The sequence below is a fragment of the Eublepharis macularius genome, chromosome 4, assembly GCF_028583425.1.
Source record: "Eublepharis macularius isolate TG4126 chromosome 4, MPM_Emac_v1.0, whole genome shotgun sequence".
In the NCBI taxonomy this organism is placed as follows: Eukaryota; Metazoa; Chordata; class Lepidosauria; order Squamata; family Eublepharidae; genus Eublepharis; species Eublepharis macularius.
Genome location: NC_072793.1, coordinates 1,487,558 through 1,509,470, shown reverse-complemented (window position 1 = coordinate 1,509,470; position 21,913 = coordinate 1,487,558).

The window sequence follows — 21,913 nt, the reverse complement described above, 5'->3', positions numbered from 1 at the left end:
CGTTCAGTTCCATTTCATTTTATACAAGATGCAGCCCTGATCCCATGAATCAGAAATAAATTCCAGTGAGCCTGCAGAAGATTATGGCCTGAAACACTGTTTGGCACTCAAGTTATTTAAGCATTATAATATTACTTGTGTACTATAGAGAGTGGCAGCCAGCATTCTGGCTAGTATTGCACACCACCTTTGGCAACCGGCCTCTTTTGCGCTTCTCAGGCTTTGTCTCATCCACCCGCTATTTGTAACTTGTGCGCATCACCCACTTCTCTCCCTTTGGGACGCACATCTTCCCTCTCATGCCCCAGCTCTTCTGTCTCTGACTCTCTCCCCTTCTCCTCCTTCCAGGCTTACCCATGTTCAGTTTGTGGTGAAGATTCATTGCCACAAGTGTAACAAATATACGGTGAGGGTTATGCTTATACTGTGTGATTCAGCTTTCCACATTCTACAAGGTTTATTTTGAACGAGAAGCTTGTCAGTGGTTAGCCCTAAAATCTATTCTTTCTAATACGAGCATCCAGCTCTGGGACATTTGAAGTATGCATAAAGAATGCCATGTAACACTCCTTCCTTGGGCTTATTGCTGAGCTTTGAGCATGTTCCTCTTTAGAAATTAAACACCCTAGAGCACCTTAGGGGGCAGCCATTCTGAAACCCTAGCGGCACGGGGGGGGGGGACCCTGCTTCAGGACTTCTACTGGGGTGGGGTGTTCCCCTCTAGCAAACACAGTATAATTCCCAGATAATGGCTTTCAGGAAAGCTAATTTCTGAGTTAAGATGTCAAATGCTTGGCTTGGATAGCAAGATATGTGTGTGTGGGTGAAAAGCTTTCTTCTGCAATGTGTATGTTGTGGTTCCAGGGAAAGAGTGTGTGTGGACTTTTAATGTAGATGAATAAACACGCTCAGGACGTAACTCTAGATATAAGAAAAATGAAAGCAGTTCTGAGGGGCAGGGTGGCTTGGAGACCCTGTTTCTCTTGAAAGGAACAAGAAGAGGCTGGAGCAAAAGGGTCAGTTTACTACAGTCATGCTTCATTATGAGGGAAAGAGGAGGGGGGCGAGGTTTGGTCCCAACATGATCAGCTTGCCGGAAAAGATTAGCCTTCGTGGGCAGAATACCTCAGCTTGCCATCAATGCCCTGGAGAAAGCTGAAGGCAGGCTGCAAACAGGCGAATGGGATGTTCCTACCAGCAGCTCCTCAGACCCTCCCCCCCATTCTTTCACAGGCTCCCCTCCCCCCCCCCATACTTTTCACAAGGAAATAAAAGTTCATGACACAGTGAAAGAACATATTGCTGCTGGCTTGGCCTCTGGTCACTCTTGCTATAACAAAAGGAAGAGTAATGTGTCTCAGCTATGGTAAATATACCGCTCTCCCCACACACGCACACACCTTTTCAAATGCTGAAACAGCTGTGGAGGGTGCTGTCGTTTCAGCACTTGATATGCTGAGGGGAAACAGCTGGCCCAGTCAGGATCAAGCCACCATGGCATTTTTAAAATACTTTTAATTGGCAGCAGCATCTTTGTGGGCACCACAAGGACACCATCATGCCTAGCTTGGCCCAGTGCATGGGGGGGGGGTGAATTTTGATGCTGGAAGGGACTATACGGCTATGGATGACAGGCTATGGCAGATAGATCCCTGCACCATTGCAACAAGAAGTCCAGGCTCTTGGTTAAATGGCTTTATTCAGAAATCAAATCATTTCCATAGATATGTCCGTAGGGTTACTCAGAAGCAAGGTAAACATCTAAGCAGTAAGGGCAAGATTGACAGGAATAGTAACATGGTAAAATCCTTCATCTTAACATACACGGTTGCTCCTTCCCCCTCCCAACAGTAAACAGGACTTTTGGTGCGAATTTGCCCTGAGAATGCCTCGCATAGCTGAACTATCAAGCTGAGTCACTGAGAAAGCAAGGCATAGCAATGCATGGGAGTGAGTAGTATACAAGGTCATAAGCACTGGAAGTTTCTACAGTCCATTAGATAAGCACCTGCAATAAGCCTGTGAAAGAAACAGTTATGGCATGGGCAATATGATATCAAGTTACAGCATGAATCGTTGGTTCAGAACAACAGGTCTGCATTGGTTCAGAAGCATTGGCATGGATGGGGCTCAGACATGACAGGGACAAAAGAAGAAAGCCACTGCTGTGAGTTTGGGAAATGTTCTCTTTTGGACTTGAGTAGTGGTTTTATGAGTATGTTTAACTGCTTACTCTTTGTTTTTATATAATTTGGAATATGTACTTACATGAATATAATTTGTAGTGTGATAACTGCCGGAAGAAGGATTACGGAAATGGGAAGGCAATACTGGTACCCCTGTTGCAGTTACACCTCTACCGTGTAACATCTCATCCTTCGAATGAATTGGGCATTTCCTCACTAAGACGGTTGTCTTGCAACTCGAGGCATTGACACTTTATATTGAATGCATTGGTCACTTTAACTCTATGTTTACTTGTGTTATTCATTCATGAGAAGGTTCTAAATGTTATGTGAGACCTGTATGATGTACATGAAGAGACTGCCTCAGTGTTTTTGTGCAGCCGCAAGACTTTGATATGATTTGTAAATGATTGTACTACGAGCCTGTTCATTTGGTATATTTATTTAAGTCATTTGATACACTGTTTCAATACTTATACACTGTTATACATTTCAGTAAGTTTTTCACGGTGCTTGTGCTTCTTTCTACTGCTGTGAGTTGGCTGCAGTGTTTTGGGGGTGTTACCGGAAATGGTCTCCTTGCAAAAATATGATTTATGGGGGAATTAGCTATCAAGGAGAACGGCTATGCAAGAGGCCGGTAACCGGGATCAATCACCTTTGTACACCAGGTCCTTTCCGACAATAGAACAAGCGAGTCTGGTGCTTAATATTAAACAATAACTTTTATTGAACACAAGAACTTCATGTGCATACACACCAATTACTGGGGGAAGATAATCACACCACTGGGGAAAGAACTTCTCGCCACTTGGAAAAATGGAGCATGTGTAACAATATGATGATACAGTATCAGTTATCTCGCAGCATAAATGGATCTTCCTTTGCATGCACAACAAGGATTTCCCACATCTGCCTTGCAGAAAAGTAGAGCATTAGGGTGGACTATAGTTGGGCACCACATTCTGTACTGTTGTATTGAATGAGCACATTTGACATCTCAACCAAGCCTCATCCAGAAGCATCGGGAGACTAACTCATTTGCTAGAGCTTCGGTGCAGCAGGAAGTGGCAGCTCTCGCTTCATAGACATGGCCCAGGACACCTGTGAACCAGCCCTCTTCCGGACCCCGTGCACATACCAACACCAGTCTTGGGGTTGTAAGGCTCTCCCATATGGACCCTTCAACTTAGCTGCGCATCAGCCTATTGATGTTGTAAAAAGAAATCTGGGGTTATGCATATGAACCTGAATGTATGAATATCATTTCCAGGAACGCAAAGATTCTCTTCATCATTGAGTCGTGTGCATTCTTGCTTCCAAACAAAAGCTGTTTTCATATCACAGGTCCATTCTTCTTACTTGGAGGCACTTTATAGAAGGTGGATGTCATCAATATGCCACAGTAACACTGAGATTAGACTACTCTAATACAATCTACACAGGTCTCCGCTCAAAGTAAACTTGGAGACTCCAGTTGGTGCAGAACACCACAGCTTGATTATTACCAGGAGTTAGGTGGGGCATGCATATGACTCTCATTCTGCAGTCACTGCATTGGCCGCCTACCAGTTACTGGGCTCAATGGAAGACTTTGGCTATCACCTACAAAGCCCTCCATGACCTTGGTCCCTCATACCTACAAGACATCCTTTCTCCCAATGTTCCACTGCAGGAGTTTTGCTCATCCAAACAAGGCCTTCTGCAAATGGACAAAATCAACAACTGCCCATACATGCATGTTCTCTCTGGTGGCCCCCACCTGACGGAACGGCCTGCCTGAAGAGGTTAGGAATTCATGTGGGGATTCATGTAGACCCGGATGTAATCGAAGTAGTGCTGTGGTTGGACCACTTTGTCCTGAAGGCACACTTGGGTGTACCAGGCCAGCTCTCCCCCCGCCCTGCGCATAGACGGTGAGCTGATTTATGCTCACCCACTGAGACTGATTGATCCAATTGGACTTGGAAATGCTTTGCCAGAACTGATGCCCCCTGGCGGTTTGTTGGATGTGCGGGTGGAGGACCAACGTGCCTCTGAAGCCACTGACTAAGTCTCTCCCCGTCACCCTCTCCGTCTCTGTACTCGACTGGCTCCTTGGCAGATGGAGGAGCTGTGATGGATGAAATGGGAACTGGGATGGCTAGAGTGAGTGTGGCTGCGCGTTTGTAGCGAAAAGGATGCAAGAGCATCCTAGATGGTGTTTCTGAAAGCCTACGAGGTGGCAGCGAAAGCAGCAAAAAGAAGAGTTCTCTGCCACTTCCATTGTATCTGCAAGCTCCTGCCCGGCACAATTGTTTTGGATAATTTGACCCTTAGGCTCCCTCTCACAGGGAGAATGTCAAATTGTTAATTCGGGACTTAGCCGAGAGGCTTTTTGCAGGTAAAAATGTCTCTCCACCGTGACTTGCTGGCCACGGTTGACACAGTACGTGAAGGGGAGGCCCCTGGGCCGTCTTCTGGTCAGATATGAGATCATTTCAGTTGACTCTTCCTGGACGAGGTTGACAGGACCCTAGGTGCTACAAGGGCTACTACCTCCCCCTTGGCCCTTGTCCATCATGGCGGGTTAAGACCAGCAGCGCTGGACTTAGGATCCCATTGGCAGAGATCATTAATCTATCTTTGAGCTCTGATACTTTTTCTGGAGTGTTAAAAGAGGCGGTGGTGAGGCCTCTCCTGAAGAAGCCATCTTTAGATTCCACTTACCTGTCCAGTTACCACTCAGTATCGAATCTCCTGCTCCTGGGTAAAGTGATTGAGCAGGTGGCGGACGAACAACTGCAGGTGTTCCTGGAGGACCCCTCTCTCCTGGATCCATTTCAATCCGGCTTCTGCCCTGGCCATTGGATGGAGATAGCCCTGGTCGCCCTCCCATGTGACCTTTGTCAGAAACTGGATCAAGGTGGGTCAGCGCTGCTAGTGTTATTAGATTTGACAGCAGCTTTTGACACGTTCGATTATGATCTTCTGGCCCACTGTCCCGCCAATGAGGGGACATGTAGGGCCACCTTGCACTGGCTGGTCTCCTTTCTCCACAGTCAGGAACACTCGGGGAGCTTATGTCGCCACGCTACCCATTGGTATGCAGTGTCCCTCAGGTGGTGATTCTCTCCCCAAAGTTATTTAACATCTATATGCTCCCCCTTGCCTAGTTGGCCCATAGCTTTGGACCGTGTTGCCATCAGTACACTAATGACACCCAGTTGTATCTGTTGATGGACAGCCGGCTGGATGCCGCCCCAGAAGTTCTGGTCAGGACTTTGGACACTGTGACTGAAACTGAACCCCACAAAGATGGAGATCCTGTATCTGGGCCTGTGTTGGCGGTGAGGAGTCTGGGTATGATTCTGGATGCTTCCTTATCAATGGAGGCCCAGGTCACATCAGTTGCCAGGTCTGCATTCTTCTGTCTTCAGCCGGTCGGGCAGCTTGCTCCCTACCTATCTACCCACCACCTAGCCGTAATGATCCCTGCAATGGTCACCTCCAGACTGGACTACTGTGACTCACTCTGGCACTGCAGGGCTACCCTTGAGACTGACCCAGAAATGGTTCAGAGTGGTTCAGAGTGCGGTGGTGCTTGTCCTTACGGGGACTTTGTTTAGGGCACATATATAACCTGTGTTGCACCAATTGCACTGGCTTCCAGTTAAGTTCCAGGTCAAGTTCAAGGTTTTGGTTCTAACCTTTAAGTCCTTAGCAGACTGAGACCTTCATATCTATGGGACTGTCTCCCTATACAATATATGTTCCCCAGAGGGTGCTACACTCAGCTGAACAATGTCTACTGGTGATCCCCTAGCCCCAGAAGTGTTTGCTTGGCTTCAACCAGGGCCACAGCCTTCTTGGCTCTGGTGCCAGCCTGGTGGAATGCTCTCTCAATGAATACTCGGGCCCTACAGGACTTATTACAGGTTCCCTGGGCCTGTAAAACAGAGACGTGGTGTCTTGAGTCAGCCTTGCCCTGTGCTCAGTGAAGACTCGTCAGATGAAGAGCTGCCTGCAGTTCACCCCCACACTGACCCAGCTGCAGCTGACCTTGGATGATTCCGCACACGTTGGATAATGCACTTTCAATGCACTTTATCAATCGTTTGAGGTGGATTTTTTGTTCCGCACACAAAAAAATCCGTTCCAAATGATCTATAAAGAGGATTGGAAGTGCATTATCCAACGTGTGTGGAATCGCTCCTTGAGTTTGATGAACAGCAATTGCCGGCTAACCAATCAGCAGAGCCTCCAGCTGTAACAGACTCAGCTGCAGAAGGCCACTCCTCCCCCTCCCTCTTCGCCGACACCCTTGCAGCACCGGTGCTGTCAGGGACGGGTAGAGCTGCAAGAACGCAGGAGGAGTGCACGACTCATGAGTCAGCGGCAACTGGCAAATGACCAGGATGAAAGAGTGAGGTCAGGATGTCTACCTAGTAAGTGGCTGACAGTTTAGCTCATTAAGACTTTGCTATAAAAATAGCTGGAAGGAGCAGCAGTTCGTAGATGCAGCTAGTACACTTTATGGCTGTGCCACTGGCCTGGCTATTGCTCAAACTCTGGAATGCTGACCCTTGGACTGGACCTGACTTGTGGCTTCTCTGGAACTCTGAGCCTTGGACTGGATCTGACTTGTGGCTTCTCTGGAACTCTGACCCTTGGACTGGACCTGACTTGTGGCTTCTCTGGAATGCTGACCCTTGGACTGGACCTGACTTGTGGCTTCTCTGGAACTCTGAGCCTTGGACTGGACCTGACTTGTGGCTTCTCTGGAACTCTGAGCCTTGGACTGGACCTGACTTGTGGCTTCTCTGGAACTCTGAGCCTTGGACTGGACCTGGCTTGTGGCTTCTCTGGAACTCTGAGCCTTGGACTGAATCTGACTAGAGATAAATTTTTCTCTGGGACTTAGTTCGTGAGGGGATTTTGCTTGGAATCAATGGCCAGCTTGTATCTTCAGTGTAATGAGAAATGAAGTAACTTTGAGAATTAAAAAAGAAAGGCTGTGTGAATGGTACTCTCAGTTTGCAATCAGATTTCAGATCGAGCAGAAGACCATTCACCAGTACTACAAACCATTACAGTTGCCCCTGGGAAAACCAGTCAAAAACTTGTATTTTTGGCCTGCCCCTTCCTACTTTTTAAAAAGTTTTTTTAATTAACTTTTATTGTCAGAATAAAGAACAACAATAAACATTAAATGACCAATACAAAAAGTAACAATATAGGTATACAAAGAAGTTGCTTACATATATATTGTAAACAATTAAATACTATAGTCTGTGGAATCCATAACAAGGTTTAATTTGTAAATGCTATTAAGGATAGTTAACTTGTAAAACTAGACTTCTAGAATATTTTGATACAAATGGTTTGGGGGACGTACTTCTGTTTTATCAATAAAATCTAAGAATGGCTACCATTTTTCATAAAAATTAGATGAGGATGAGGTATCAGTTAAGGTTTCCGTTATTTTATCAATGATGAGCGGATCCCACACGTTAGAGGTCCAACCATTCACTGAAGGTGGTGATTGTTTTTTTTCAAAAATAGGCTATTGAAGATTTTGCTATGGTTAGTAAATTATGGATTAAATCTCATCGTGGAGATGGTATGTTTTGATTTTGCCATAGATTTAAAAAAATTAATTGGGGATTTAAAGGTATATCATAACTTGTTATTTGTTTTATTTGTTTTCGAATCTATTCCCAGAATATTTTAATTTGGGGGCATCGCCACCAAAGATGATCAAATGTGCCAATATTTCCACATTTTTTCCAGCACATAGGTGAATATTTTGATGTAATAACCAATATTTTCTTTGGGGTTAAATACCAACGTGCCAATATTTTAAATGACTGGAGGTTTATATTTATTGCTTTTGAGTTTAATGTGGAGGATGACCAAATTTCTTCCCACTGGTCTTGGGAGATCTGTATATTGCAATCTTGTTGCCACTTATTTTGATAAACATATTGTTTCAGCTTATTAAGATACATAATAATTTTATAGATTTTAGAGATCAGACCTTTTCTTTTTCTTTTTTTAAATAGCTTTTTATTGGTTTTCTCATATAGGAATGGGGGGACAAGGGAAAAGGTAGGGAGGGAATATCAAATATATATCATAGAGTCTGCTCAAGTTATAGTTCTACTTATCTATGTCCTTTCCACATAACATTTTATCAAACATTTAACTGTGATTATTAATAATACATTACTGTAGTGTCTTCATATAGTTACTACATTCAAGTCAGTATACTTATTTTTTATCCATTCATAGAATGGTGTCCATGGGGCCGCAAAATCTTCTTCTATTTGTCCTTTCATTAATGAAGTTAGTTTGTCCATTTCTGCATCTTCGCCTTCAGTTCTTCTTCTCAAGGTATTATTGCTGTTTTCCAGAAGGATGCCAATAGAGTTCTTGCTGCTGTTACTCCATGGATTATAAAATATTTCTGATCTCTTCCAATTTCTTCTGGTACACAATTTAACAAAAATATCTCAGGTTTAAAAGGGATTGTACTTTGTAAAATTTGTTGTAACAGGTTATGCACCATTATCCAGAATTTGTGGACTTCTTTACATGTCCACCACATATGATAAAATGTCCCTGTGTGTTTCACACATTTCCAACACTTGTTTGACATATTTTTATACATTTTAGCTAGCCTATCTGGTGTCAAGTACCATCTATAAAACATCTTATATAGATTTTCTTTGAAAGCAACTGATTTAGTTATTTTAATATTAACTTTCCATATCTTATTCCATTGCATCAAATCCAAATTATATCCTAAGTTTTGTCTTTTTTAAATACCTGTTCCTTTTATTTTAACACAAATTTTTACAAAGTAAACTTCCTGGTATTGTTATACAGGTTTCCTTTTTCCTTACCCTCCCCTCCCTCCCTTCCCTCCCCTAATCTTCTTCTGTCATTGCTTCAGCCACGGGCACAAGGTCCAAAGTTTCCAGTTAATATCCTTCTTGGCTTCTTCCTCCATGATCCAGTCAAAATAAGGTGACCACTTCTTATTAATCGAACTCTTCTTTTCCTCCCAGGTCTTCTCTTCAGTAAATAAAGCCACAATATCTGATTGTACAAATTCAAAGAGATAATTGTTCCAATTCTCCATAGTGCATTTGTTCTCGTTTTTCCATCCCAATACTATCACAGCTTTCCTGGCTAATACCATAGCTTTGAGAACCTCTTGATATTTACTCTCTATTTTCTCAGTCTTTAGGGTACCCAGTGTCATTAGATTGTTATCTATTGGTATTGATACCCCTGTCTTATCTTTTATCCTATCCAATACTTTCTTCCAAAATGTCTGCACTCTAGCGCATTCCCACCACATATGCGAATACCAGCCTTTAGCCTGGTTACAGTGCCAACAGTTCGAACTCATCCCCTGTACCATATTGGCTAATTGGGCTGGTGTCCTGTACCATTTCATGAAATATTTCAGCTCCATTTCTCTAAACTTATCCATTTTAATCTTTTTCACCCCTGCTATTAATTTTTTTTAAGTTATTTCTGAGGTCAGCCCTTCTCTATGCCATTTCTCCTGAAGACTTTTAATTATTGAGTCCTCGTTGGTGGTCATTATTTTATATATCTTACCAACTAGCCCTTTACTTATCTTCCTCTTCTCTTTATACAATACTTCTGCAATTTCCTCCAAGCACCTTCCCCCCTTTTGCTGTTGCTTTCTTATTACACTATATAATCCCGTCAGTTTCAACCAATATTGTTTTCCTATTGTCTCTATTATCGTTTGCAGGGGTTTAAGTTGACCTCCTTCATCATACATGTCCCTTACTCTAGTAAAGCCTTTTTCTTTAAGTACTTCCCACCAATGCGGGTCATTGGCTTCCTCGTATATACTTTCTATTGGTGCCCAATCAGAAGGTTTACTTAACCAAATCGGTTGCCATTTCTTCCAAACCTTCAGTACCGTTTTCCTAGGCCCCCTTGCTTTGACATATTCCTTGTTCACCTCTCTTGTAAACATACCAAACCTCCCTACTCCCAGGTTTAGCTCATTTTCCAATCTAACCCATTTCTGGTCTACATCCTGTTCTGTATCTATAAGTGCTTTAATATTGAAGGCTTCATAATAGTTTATCATGTTAGGTATGCCCCACCCCATTACGTTCTGCGGGTTATACATGAACTTCTGTTGAACTCTGGATTTTTTACTTCCAAAAACCCACTCTCTAATTGCCCCATTCCATTTTTCTAGCTGTTTTATATTCAACTCTATTGGGAGTGTTTGGAATAAGTACATCATTTTCAAGATTAAAAACATCTTAACCACTCTAATTTTATTTGAAATACTCAAGTTCTTATTGGCCCATCTTATCATGTCCTTACTAATCTTCTTCCAAACCTTTTTAAAGTTCCCTTCGCCTGTTTTACTCAAATTTTTCCAAATCTCGATCCCTAAATATTTTATTTTCTTTACTCCTAGCCCCATTCCTGTCATCCTTGCTATTTCCCTCCTCTCTGCCTTATCAACATTGAAGTACATAATTTCGGATTTATCCATATTCACCTTCAGTCCTGAATATGCTTCAAAGTCTTCCAATATGGTTCTTATTTCTCTAATTCCCTCTTTAGGGTTTGTCAGTGTTACCATTATGTCATCAGCGAACAGATTAATCTTTAGCTCCTCTTTTCCAATACGATATCCATCTATTCTACCATTGTTTCTTATTCTATCCGCTAGTATCTCTATACCCATTATAAAAAGATATGGGGAAAGGGGGCATCCCTGCCTTACTCCTCTCTGTATACTAAACTCCTTCGAATGCTCTCCATTCACTCTTACTACTGCCTTCCCTCCTTTATATACTTCTTGTATAACATACTTAAAGTTTTCACCTATCCCATATCCGTCCATAATCTTCCAAATATATTCATGTGAGAGCGTGTCAAAGGCCTTATACACATCTAGCTTAAGAAGGCCAAGCTTTTTTCTCTGGCCGTGTTCTATTATATTGAGGATGTTTCTAATTGGATGGCCTATATTCCTTCCCTTAATAAACCCATATTGGTCTCCATTCACTATTTTTGGTATCACCTCTTTTAATCTGTTTGCTAGTATTTTAACAAAAATCTTGTAGTCCTGATTCAATAGGCTAATTGGCCTATATGACGTAATTACTTCTGGGTCTTTTTGAGGCTTAGGGATCACCACTATTTCCACCTTTCTCCACGAGTTTGGGGCTTGTTCCCCCTTCATTATAGCATTAAAATGTATCTGAAGTTCAGGTGCTAATACTCCTACCATTTCCTTATAAAACTCTGCAGTGAAACCGTCTTGCCCCGGAGACTTCCCCCTTTTTAGTTCTTTAATTATCTCAACTATTTCCTGTACTGTTATATCCTTTTCTAACTTTAGTCTATCTTCCTGTGTAACTATAGACTGTATTTTTTCCTCGAACTTTGCCATTCTCTTTCCTGCATATAAATTTTGATAGAATCTTGCGAAAGCCTCCCTAATTTCTTTCGGGTCCCTCAGTATGTTAGGTCCTTCTCTTATTTTCTTCACACTTTGTTTCTCTTTTCTATTCCTTAGATATTTGACTAGTCTTTGGGTTGATTTTATACTACTTCTCCAATATTTATTTTTAATTAATGTTTCCTTTTTCCATAATGTTATGACATCTAGCTTATCTAATTCCTTTTGTAATTCTTTTATTTGGATCTGCTCCTGTGGGTTATACCTCCTCATTTGTTGTTGTTGAAGCATTTCCAATTCCTGAATCTTCCTTTGTCTGTTTTGGTACCACTCCCTTTTAATATCTATTTCTTTCCTTATACAATAATCTCTTATTACTGGTTTCGGTGCATCCCACAGGGTGTTGGTAGCTACTGTATTCCGGTTTTCCTTAAAGTATAATTTAATCTGTTTTCCTATATAATTTAATTTAATTAATTTAATTTAATTTAATTAATTTAATTTAATTTAATTTAATTTATTATATTTATATTCCGCCCTCCCTGCTTTCGCAGGCTCAGGGCGGATAACAAATACAAACATGTTTAAAAACATTTAAAAACATTAAATAATACATTTAAAAACATTTAAAAACATTAAATATAACAATTCATGCTGCCCAGTGGTTCATACATGCCTCTGTGTTTGCATAGGGGTGATGGTTTAACCCCCCCTTTATGGGGGGGGGCACTGCCCGGCGTTAGCCATATGCCTGGCGGAATAGCTCTGTCTTACAGGCCCGGCGAAATGCAAGCAAATCTTGCCGGGCCCTTGTCTCGCAAGACAGAGCATTCCACCAGGTCGGGGCCAGGACTGAAAAGGCCCTGGCCCTGGTCGACGCCAGGCGGGCCTCCCTAGGGCCAGGGACACTTAAAAGATGTTTTCCGCCAGAGCGGAGAGTCCTCCGGGGCTCATATGGTGAGAGACGGTACCTCAGATACGTCGGTCCCAGTCCGCGTAGGGCTTTGTAGGTTAACACCAAAACCTTGAACCTGATTCGGTACTCCACTGGCAGCCAATGCAGCTGGCGTAGCACCGGTGTAATATGCTCCCACACCGGTGCTCCAGCAATGACCCGCGCTGCTGCATTCTGTACCAGCTGTAACCGCCGGATCAGGCCCATGGGAAGCCCAGCGTAGAGCGCGTTACAGTAATCCAACCTAGAGGTGACCATTGCTTGGACCACTGTAGTCATGTCACGGGGAGACAAATAAGGGGCAAGCTGCCTGGCCTGCCGAAGATAATAAAAGGAAGACCTGGCAACTGCAGTGATCTGGTCCTCCATCTTCAAGGAGGAATCCAGAATCACCCCCAGGCTCCTAACCCTCGGGGCCAGTGTAAGTGCTGCCCCATCAAGTGTAGGAAGCTGGGGTCCCAAAGCCATCTCCCCACGACCCACATACAGGACCTCCGTCTTCGTGGGATTCAATTTCAGCCGACTTTGTCTCAACCAACCAGCCACAGCCTCAAAAGCACGCTCCAGGGCATCAGGGGCCGATCCAGGCTGCCCGTCCAACAACAGATAAAGCTGGGTGTCATCCGCGTGTTGGTGACACCCAAGCCCGAAACTCCGCACCAGCTGGGCGAGGGGGCGCATATAGATATTAAATAATAATGGATTAAAATATAATCCTTATCCTCTTTTTTTGCCATTACTAAATTATTATATCTCCAAGGTCTCATACTCCGATCCATCTTCAAGTCCACCTCCACCCTTATTGGGGCATGGTCCGAAATCCAAATTGGGTAAGTCCGAACCGCTTCAACAGAGAGTGTTCTTGATTCCTTAACTAGAATGAAATCTATACAAGAATAGGTTCTAAACCTATTTGAGAAGAAGGTAGGAGTGGGTTTTTGACCACATGCATCATATACTTCCTTTAATCCCCATTTATCTACAGTACTTTCCCCATATTTTATGATGTCCATATTAAAGTCTCCTGTTACTATTAAGTCTTCTTGAGCAAATTTTTTAGCCTTTTTAATTACTTTATTTAAAAAACCCTTTGACCTCTATTGGGTGCGTATATGTTTAGGATTGTAAAGTATGTTTTATTTATTTTACCTCTAACTAATACATATCTACCATCTTTATCTTCCAGCTTATCTACTACCTCTACATTCAAATTTTTAGTAGCTAATATTGCTACCCCCCCCTTGCTTTATTGGTCCCTCTAGATTCAGCAAGGGTTATCCACCCTGGGTTATTGAGAAGTGATCTGGAATCCCTTTTAGCTTTGTGTGTTTCCTGGATACACATTAGGTTAATAGCTTCTTCTCTTGCCATCTTACCTAGCCTATATCGCTTAAGATTTGAGGATAAGCCATTCACATTCAGTGAAAGTATTTTAATTAATCTAGCCATGATCCTTGGATGACTTCATGCCCCGCCCCCATAGCCGAAGTTTATTAGCCTTTATTCTGTTATTTCCCCAATCCCATCCCCCCCTCCCTTGTGAAAGAGAATTTCTTCTGTGGTTTTCCACCCCTTCTCTCCACATTCAGGAGATCCTGCATCCTCCCCCCTCCCCCCCCCCTCATTCTTCTATAGCATTAGTTAGATTTGGCCCAAATAGGGTGGTTACTTCCCTTTAACTTCTTTCGTCTCGGGAGTTTATTCTTGGCCGCTTGGAGCTGCTTGACCTTGATGATCCGTCCCCAGCGTCTGCGTTACTCTCCTGGTCCACATCATCCTCTTCCAAATTGCTGGCATCCAGTCCCAGCTCGTTAAGCATTTTAATCGCCTCTGTTGGATTCCTGGCTCTATATCTCTTACCATCTCGGAACACAATCAGGGTTATTGGGTAACCCCATGTAAAGTCAATTCCTTCATTATGAAGTCTTTGTGCATAAGGCTTCAGCAACCTTTTTTCCTGCAATGTACCCTGGCTGAAGTCATGGCTCACAAAAACTTAATTTCCTTTGAACTTCAGGTCCTTAACCCTCCTGAGGACTTTAAAGACTTCATCTTTTAATTTTTCTCTTGCAAAAGCAATTATCACCTGTCTGGGTTCTCCTCCTCTTTGTTTTCTAAACAGCCTATGCGCTCTTTCAATCTCCTCCCGCTCCACCTGGGTGCCATTTTCTTTGAACCACTGACAAAGTACTTCTTCTAATTGCCTTGGTGTTATCTCTCCACTAATACCAGATATAATCATGTTCCTCCGTCTTTGATGATCTGACTGCCTTGCTAAGTTCTTTGCCAACTCATTTATCCTTCTCTCATTAATGTCGGCTTTTTCCTTTGCCTCTTCAGCCATCTCTTTTACTGTGCGCATCTCCTGTGCTATCCGTTCAGTATCTTTTTTCAAAGATTCTAGGTCTTTTGTCACTCTATCTTCAAATTTAGTTAGCTGTTCTGACAATTCTCGGATGTTTCAAGCCATGATTCGGTTGTTTAGTCTGTATATAGCTATAATTAGCTTGCAGCAGGAAACTCTGGTCGCACACCCAGCTGCTGTTTTCTCTAAGTTATTTTTCCTTTCCCTTTAGCATTCCAGCTATCTTTCTTGTCTCCTCTTTATCAGAGGCACCCTTTTAACTCTCCCAAGCGATTTATTACCTTTTAGTATCCCTTTAGGGCCATAAATCTTTTAACTTGGTGGAGCAGGTCAGAGGCACTTCTTCTCGTAGCTAGCGCATGCGTGGATCTCCATATCGTTTTTTGCCAAGAGTCCCAAATGAGATGTTATGTCAGAAAGTCAAGTGTTATTTAGAAATTTCCACTGTTTATGATTAATTATGTTACAGCCTGGTGGAAACCAGTCTTGTAAAAGGATGGTTGAATATGTCAATGATGGGACTAATTTAGATTTATATTGATCCCATAATTTTAATAGATATAGCCAAAATATATTGTTTTCAATTTGTGTCGGTCTAAGGTGACACTTACACCATATAATCTCATGTATTGACATTGGGGAGTGTAATAATGGGTCTAGAATTTGTGACCACAATGTTTCTTCTGTGGATCTCAACATCTGAGCTATTACAGAGAGGTGAATTGAATGTGCATAATGTTCACCGTCAGGATAGTTAAAGCTCCCATTATGAGGGCTTTGACGTAATATGTGGAATGCTATTCTAGGTCGTTTATAACTCCATAAAAATTTATTAAAAATAGTTTGCCACTGTCTCATCAGTTTGTGTGGTATTGATTTAGGGATAGTGCGAAACAAAAATATCATTTTGGGTAGCAAAGAGGTTTTGATCAAATGAAATCTGGAGTACCAACCATGTTGCTGTTTATTCCATGTCAAAAAGTTCTTCTTTATTTCTTGAATTGTTTGTATATGATTATATTTCAATAAGTGAGTCAGATTAGATGGAATATTGATGCCTAAATAAGGGAGGTACTTATTAGTCCACTGGAAATTTTATTTTGAGGAGATTTTAATTTTATCAGATTGTGAGAGATTAATTGGCATTAATGATGATTTTTGTATATTAACCTTCAGACTGGATATCTGAGTAAAAGTATCAAGAGTTTTTTGTAGTTGTGGTAATGAGATGTCTGGTTTTGTAATGTAGATAAGCATATCGTCTGCGAACATACTTAGCTTATATTCTTTGGAGGCAATTTTTATCCCATGGATTTGTGTGTTGTTTCGGATTTCATTGGCTAAAGGTTCTAGTGCTAGTGCAAATAAAAGTGGTGCTAGTGGGCACCCTTTCTGGTTCCCCTAGTGAGACTTGTTTCCTTTGATGTTATATTATTTATCTGGATTTTTGCTTTAGCTTGTGAGTAAATAACTTGACAGATTTTGGGACCAAAGTCCATATATTGCAGTAATAAATGAAGATACGATGTTTCCAAGGTGTCGAAGGCTTTTTCTATATCCACTGATGCTAACAATAACTCTGGTCTTTGGTATTTACAAGTGGAGAGGATATGTAAAGTTTTATGTATGTTGTCCATTATATCCCTTCCAGGAATAAAGCCAGACTGATCCTGATGAATATAATGTTTTATTATAGAACGTAATCTTTGTGTTATGATAGAGGTAAATATTTTGTAATCCTGGTTGAGGAGTGAAATAGGACGATATGAGGCCGGGTTAAGATGATTCTTACTTGGTTTCAGTATAACTATTATATTTGCTTCTTTCCATGTAGGGGGTTGTTTACCTGTATTTAGTAAATTATTACGTTTCTGTTCGTGGTTGGGTTATGGTTGCGCTAAATTTTTTTATAAAATTCCGGAGGGAAACCGTCAGGTCCTACTGATTTATTATTATTCAACCTTTTTATTACGGCTTGTATTTCTGTATATGTAATTGGGTTGTTTAGCATTTGTCAGTGTTCTTCTTTTAATTGTTTAATTTGTTTCAAAGTGGATAAAAATTGTTGTATTTTGTCTATAGGGGGATTAGTTGAGGAATACAGCATGTTATAGAACTCCTTGAAGCAATGTGTAATGTATGTTGATTTATGTAATGTTTCCTTTTTTATCTTGATTTGCTTTTATAGACCTCTTTTTCTTTTATTTTCCATGCTAATAATCTTAGTTGTTTCAGTGAGTGAACCCAGTATTTCTGTTTTAAGTATAATAAATTTGTTTGGATACGATTGGTTTCTATAGATTCCAACAGTTTGCATTCATGTAATAACTTCCTGTAAATTTTATAGCTTCCTGTTTTTTATGTTGTTTTTCTAAAAAAAGATATTTTCCAGTATTGTTTTTTGTAATTGTTTTGTTTTGTTTATATGGGCTGAAATTGAGATTAGTTGCCCTCTTAGCACAGCTTTAAGGGCGTCCCATCTAAAATGGGGAGACGTTTCTGGAGAAATGTTGTCTTTGAGATAATCAAGTATAGTCTGTTCAATGGTTTTGGACGTGAAGAAGAGATTTGTTGAAGCTCCAGTATTTTTCAATTTTATCTTGAGATGTTAACGAGAGTGAGCATGATATCCAGGCATGGTCTGAGCTAGTGATAATACCAATTTGTGAATTAATTACATTGCTTTTTAAGGTCATAGATCCAGAGGAGTTAGCCGTGTTAGTCTGTAGTAGCAAAATCAAAAAGAGTCCAGTAGCACCTTTAAGACTAACCAATTTTATTATAGCATAAGCTTTCGAGAATCAAGTTCTCTTCGTCAGATGCCTGATCAAAACTGGGCAGATACAGAAGAGGAGGGGGAAAGAGAGAGAAAAAAGGGAGGGGGCATAAATCACAAGAAGGCAGAATGCAATTAGCATGGAGGCTATCAAAACATTCCTTTGCTTGGAAATGTAAACATTTCCTTTTGGTGTGCAGTCAGTTTGTAGCAGTGAAGGTATCCAATTCCTATGTAGTATAAGCCTTCGATGACCACAGCTCTCCCTGCCAGCTGCATCTGACAAAGAGAACTGTGGTCCCCGAAAGCCCACACCAGGCGTCACTGGGCTCCCCCAGATCACGCCTCTGTAAAGAGAATCTGTTACCTGTGGTAATGTGATAACCATTCATAGTCTCTATTCAGTCCCCGCTTGACAGAGTCAAATTTGCATATGAATTCCAATTCAGCAGCCTCCCGTTGGATTTTGTTTTTGAAAGGTTTCTGTTGAACCACAGCGACCTTTAAGTCTTTGGTGGAATGTCCTGGTAGATTGAAGTGTTCTCCCACTGGTTTCTGGACGTTTCCATTTCTAATGTCAGATTTGTGTCCATTTATTCTTTTGCGTAGAGGTTGGCTGGTTTGTCCAATGTACAGAGCAGAGGGACATTGTTGGCACATGAGGGCATATATCAGGTTGGAGGATGAGCAGCTGTAAGAGCCAGAGACAGTGTAGTTGATGCCATTGGGTCCTGTAATTGTATTCCCTGGGTAGATATAGGGGCAGAGCTGGCATCTGGGTCTGTTGCAGGGCTTGGTACCTGTGCTGGTGACTCTGCTGGCCGATTCATGATTGTAAGTGAGAAGTCGTTTAAGATTGGGGGGCTGTCTGTAGGCAAGGAAAGGTCTTCCACCCAGGGCTTCTGAGAGAGAGGTATCATTTTCCAGGATGGGTTGTAGCTCACTGATGATACATTGGATGGGTTTGAGCTGGGAGCTATAGGTGACAACCAGTGGTGTTCTGTTGTTAGTTCCTTTAGGTTTGTCCTGGAGCAGACTGTTTCTGGGTACTAGTCTGGCCCTGTTAATTTGTTTCTTCACTTCATTTGGTGGGTACTGTAGTCCCAAAAATGCTTGTTGTAAATCTCTTAAGTGTGAGTCTCGGTCGAGAGCATTGGAGCAGATACGGTTGTAACGTAAGGCTTGGCTGTAGACAATAGACCGAGTGGTATGTTTAGGGTGGAAGCTGGAGGCATGTAGATATGAGTATCGGTCTGTTGGTTTCCGGTATAAGGTGGTATTTATTCGTCCATTATGTAGTTGTACAGTGGTGTCCAGGAAGTGTACCTGTTGTGTAGAGTGGTCCAGGCTTAAGTTGATAGTAGGGTGAAAGTTATTGAAGTCCTGATGAAATCTCTCAAGGGCTTCCTTCCCATGGGTCCAAATGATGAAGATGTCATCCAGGAATCTTAAGTATAGTAGTGGTTCCAGTGGATGGGAGCTGAGGAAGCGTTGCTCTAAGTCCGCCATGAATATGTTAGCATATTGTGGTGCCATGCGTGTGCCCATGGCTGTGCCATTAACCTGTAGATATAAGTTGTCACCAAATTCGAAGTAATTGTGAGTGAGCACGAAGTGACAAAGTTCAGTGGCGAGGTTTGCTGTGGTTTTGTCCGGGATAATATTCCGTATGGCTTGCAATCCATCTGCATGTGGGATATTGGTGTACAAGGCCTCCACATCCATGGTTGCTAGGATGGTGTCATCTGGTAGGTTGTCAATGGATTGTATTTTCCTGAGGAAGTCAGTGGTGTCCCGTAAATAGCTGGGTGTGCTGGTGGCATAGGGCCTGAGGATAGAGTCCATGTATCCCGAGACTCCTACTGTGATGGTGCATTTTCCTGCAACAATTGGGCGTCCTGGGTTACCCGCTTTGTGGATTTTGGGTAGTAGGTAGAATCTTCCTGGTCGTGGTTCCTGGGGTGTGTCTGTATGGATGCATTCTTGTATGTCCATGGGGAGTGTTTTTAATATTTTATTGAGTTCCCTTTTGTATTGTTCAGTGGGGTCAGAAGGTAGTATTTTATAGAATGTTGTGTTGGAGAGTTGTCTTTCTGCTTCTTGTATATAATTTTGTTTATCCATGATGACAACTGCTCCGCCTTTGTCAGCTTCCTTGATTACGATGCCAGAATTATTTTGGAGGCTGTTTATGGCCTCTCTTTCTCCACGGCTGAGGTTCTGCTTTAGGTGTTGTTGTTTGTCAATTATCTCAGCCTGAGCCCGTCTACGGAAGCATTCAATGTAAAAATCCAATGAGGAGTTACGGCCCTCAGGTGGTGTCCATGTGGAATTCTTTTTCCTGGAGTTTTGTAACGATGGTTGTGTATTGCTGGGTTGGGGGGGGTGGGGGCTGCTGAGGCTGCTGTGATGGTGTCTGTTCAGTGCTTTGTTCGTCATTTTGTCCAGCAGAGTAGTTGAAGAATTCTTTCAGTCTTAGGCGTCTAAAATAGGCCTCCAGGTCTCCACAAAGTTGTATGGTTTGTGTGGGTCTGGCTGGGCAAAAGGATAGTCCACGTGAGAGGACTGATTCTTCTTAGACTTAAAGGTCGCTGTGGTTCAACAGAAACCTTTCAAAAACAAAATCCAACGGGAGGCTGCTGAATTGGAATTCATATGCAAATTTGACTCTGTCAAGCGGGGACTGAATAGAGACTATGAATGGTTATCACATTACCACAGGTAACAGATTCTCTTTACAGAGGCGTGATCTGGGGGAGCCCAGTGACGCCTGGTGTGGGCTTTCGGGGACCACAGTTCTCTTTGTCAGATGCAGCTGGCAGGGAGAGCTGTGGTCATCGAAGGCTTATACTACATAGGAATTGGATACCTTCACTGCTACAAACTGACTGCACACCAAAAGGAAATGTTTACATTTCCAAGCAAAGGAATGTTTTGATAGCCTCCATGCTAATTGCATTCTGCCTTCTTGTGATTTATGCCCCCTCCCTTTTTTCTCTCTCTTTCCCCCTCCTCTTCTGTATCTGCCCAGTTTTGATCAGGCATCTGACGAAGAGAACTTGATTCTCGAAAGCTTATGCTATAATAAAATTGGTTAGTCTTAAAGGTGCTACTGGACTCTTTTTGATATTGCTTTTTAAGGTATTGGTAGTTAGGATATAGTCAATTCTGCTGTATGTTTAGTGTCTAGTTAAGTAATATGTAAAGTCTTCTTCCTTTGGATGCATTATACGTCACATATCATTTAATTGGTGTTTTTTCAGTAGTGTTAGTAGCTCTGTATCTTGTTTTTTCCCATGCTTTCAGTGTTTGTGAGATGATTTATCTAACCTATAGTTGCTTATATAGTTAAGGTCCCCTCCAATGATCGTTTCCCCCTCCTGACAGTTGTTCAATTTATTTAATGTTTCTTCAAGAAATACTAATTGACTGGAATTTGGTGCATAGATTGATCCTAGAGTTATTGGTTGATTATCAATTGTGCCTTTTATGAATATGAATCTCCCCATAGGGTCTATTAGTGAAGATTTATGTTAGTAATTAACTGATTTAGATATTAATATCAACACTCCTCTAGATTTTGATGAGGCTTTAGCATTATACTGCTGCTGGATCCAATTTGCCTTCAGTACTACATTTTTGGAAGAATCGAGATGTGTTTCTTGGAGAACAGCGATATCAGTTTCCTGTTTAGCCAAAACACTCAGGATTTTTTTCTTTTAATTGCATTACGGAGACCTCTCACATTATAGGATATTATGTTTATATTTGTTTGCATTTTAGTATAGAGGTTACTTCAATATGTTTTGTATTAGTATTATCTCTAGCTACAAATTAGGTACCTAATTAGTATAATATTTGTTTATTTGTTACTCAATTATTATTCTTTTCTTTATCTTCTAAAACTTAATCAAAAAGTTTTGCCAATATTTTTAATTATTGATATTATTAATGTTGTTGTTGTTGTGTTGTTAGATATTTAAAAATACCAAAAATGATCCCAATAGTTATATAATAATTTCTAGTAATAGTAGAAATAGTTTCCCATTGATTTAATAATATATATAACAATGTTTCTACAGCCAGAACTATATATTATATTATATCAGGAAAAAACCCTTATATTTATGATTAACCTTGTATATATTAGCTATCACTATTTTTAACCAACAAC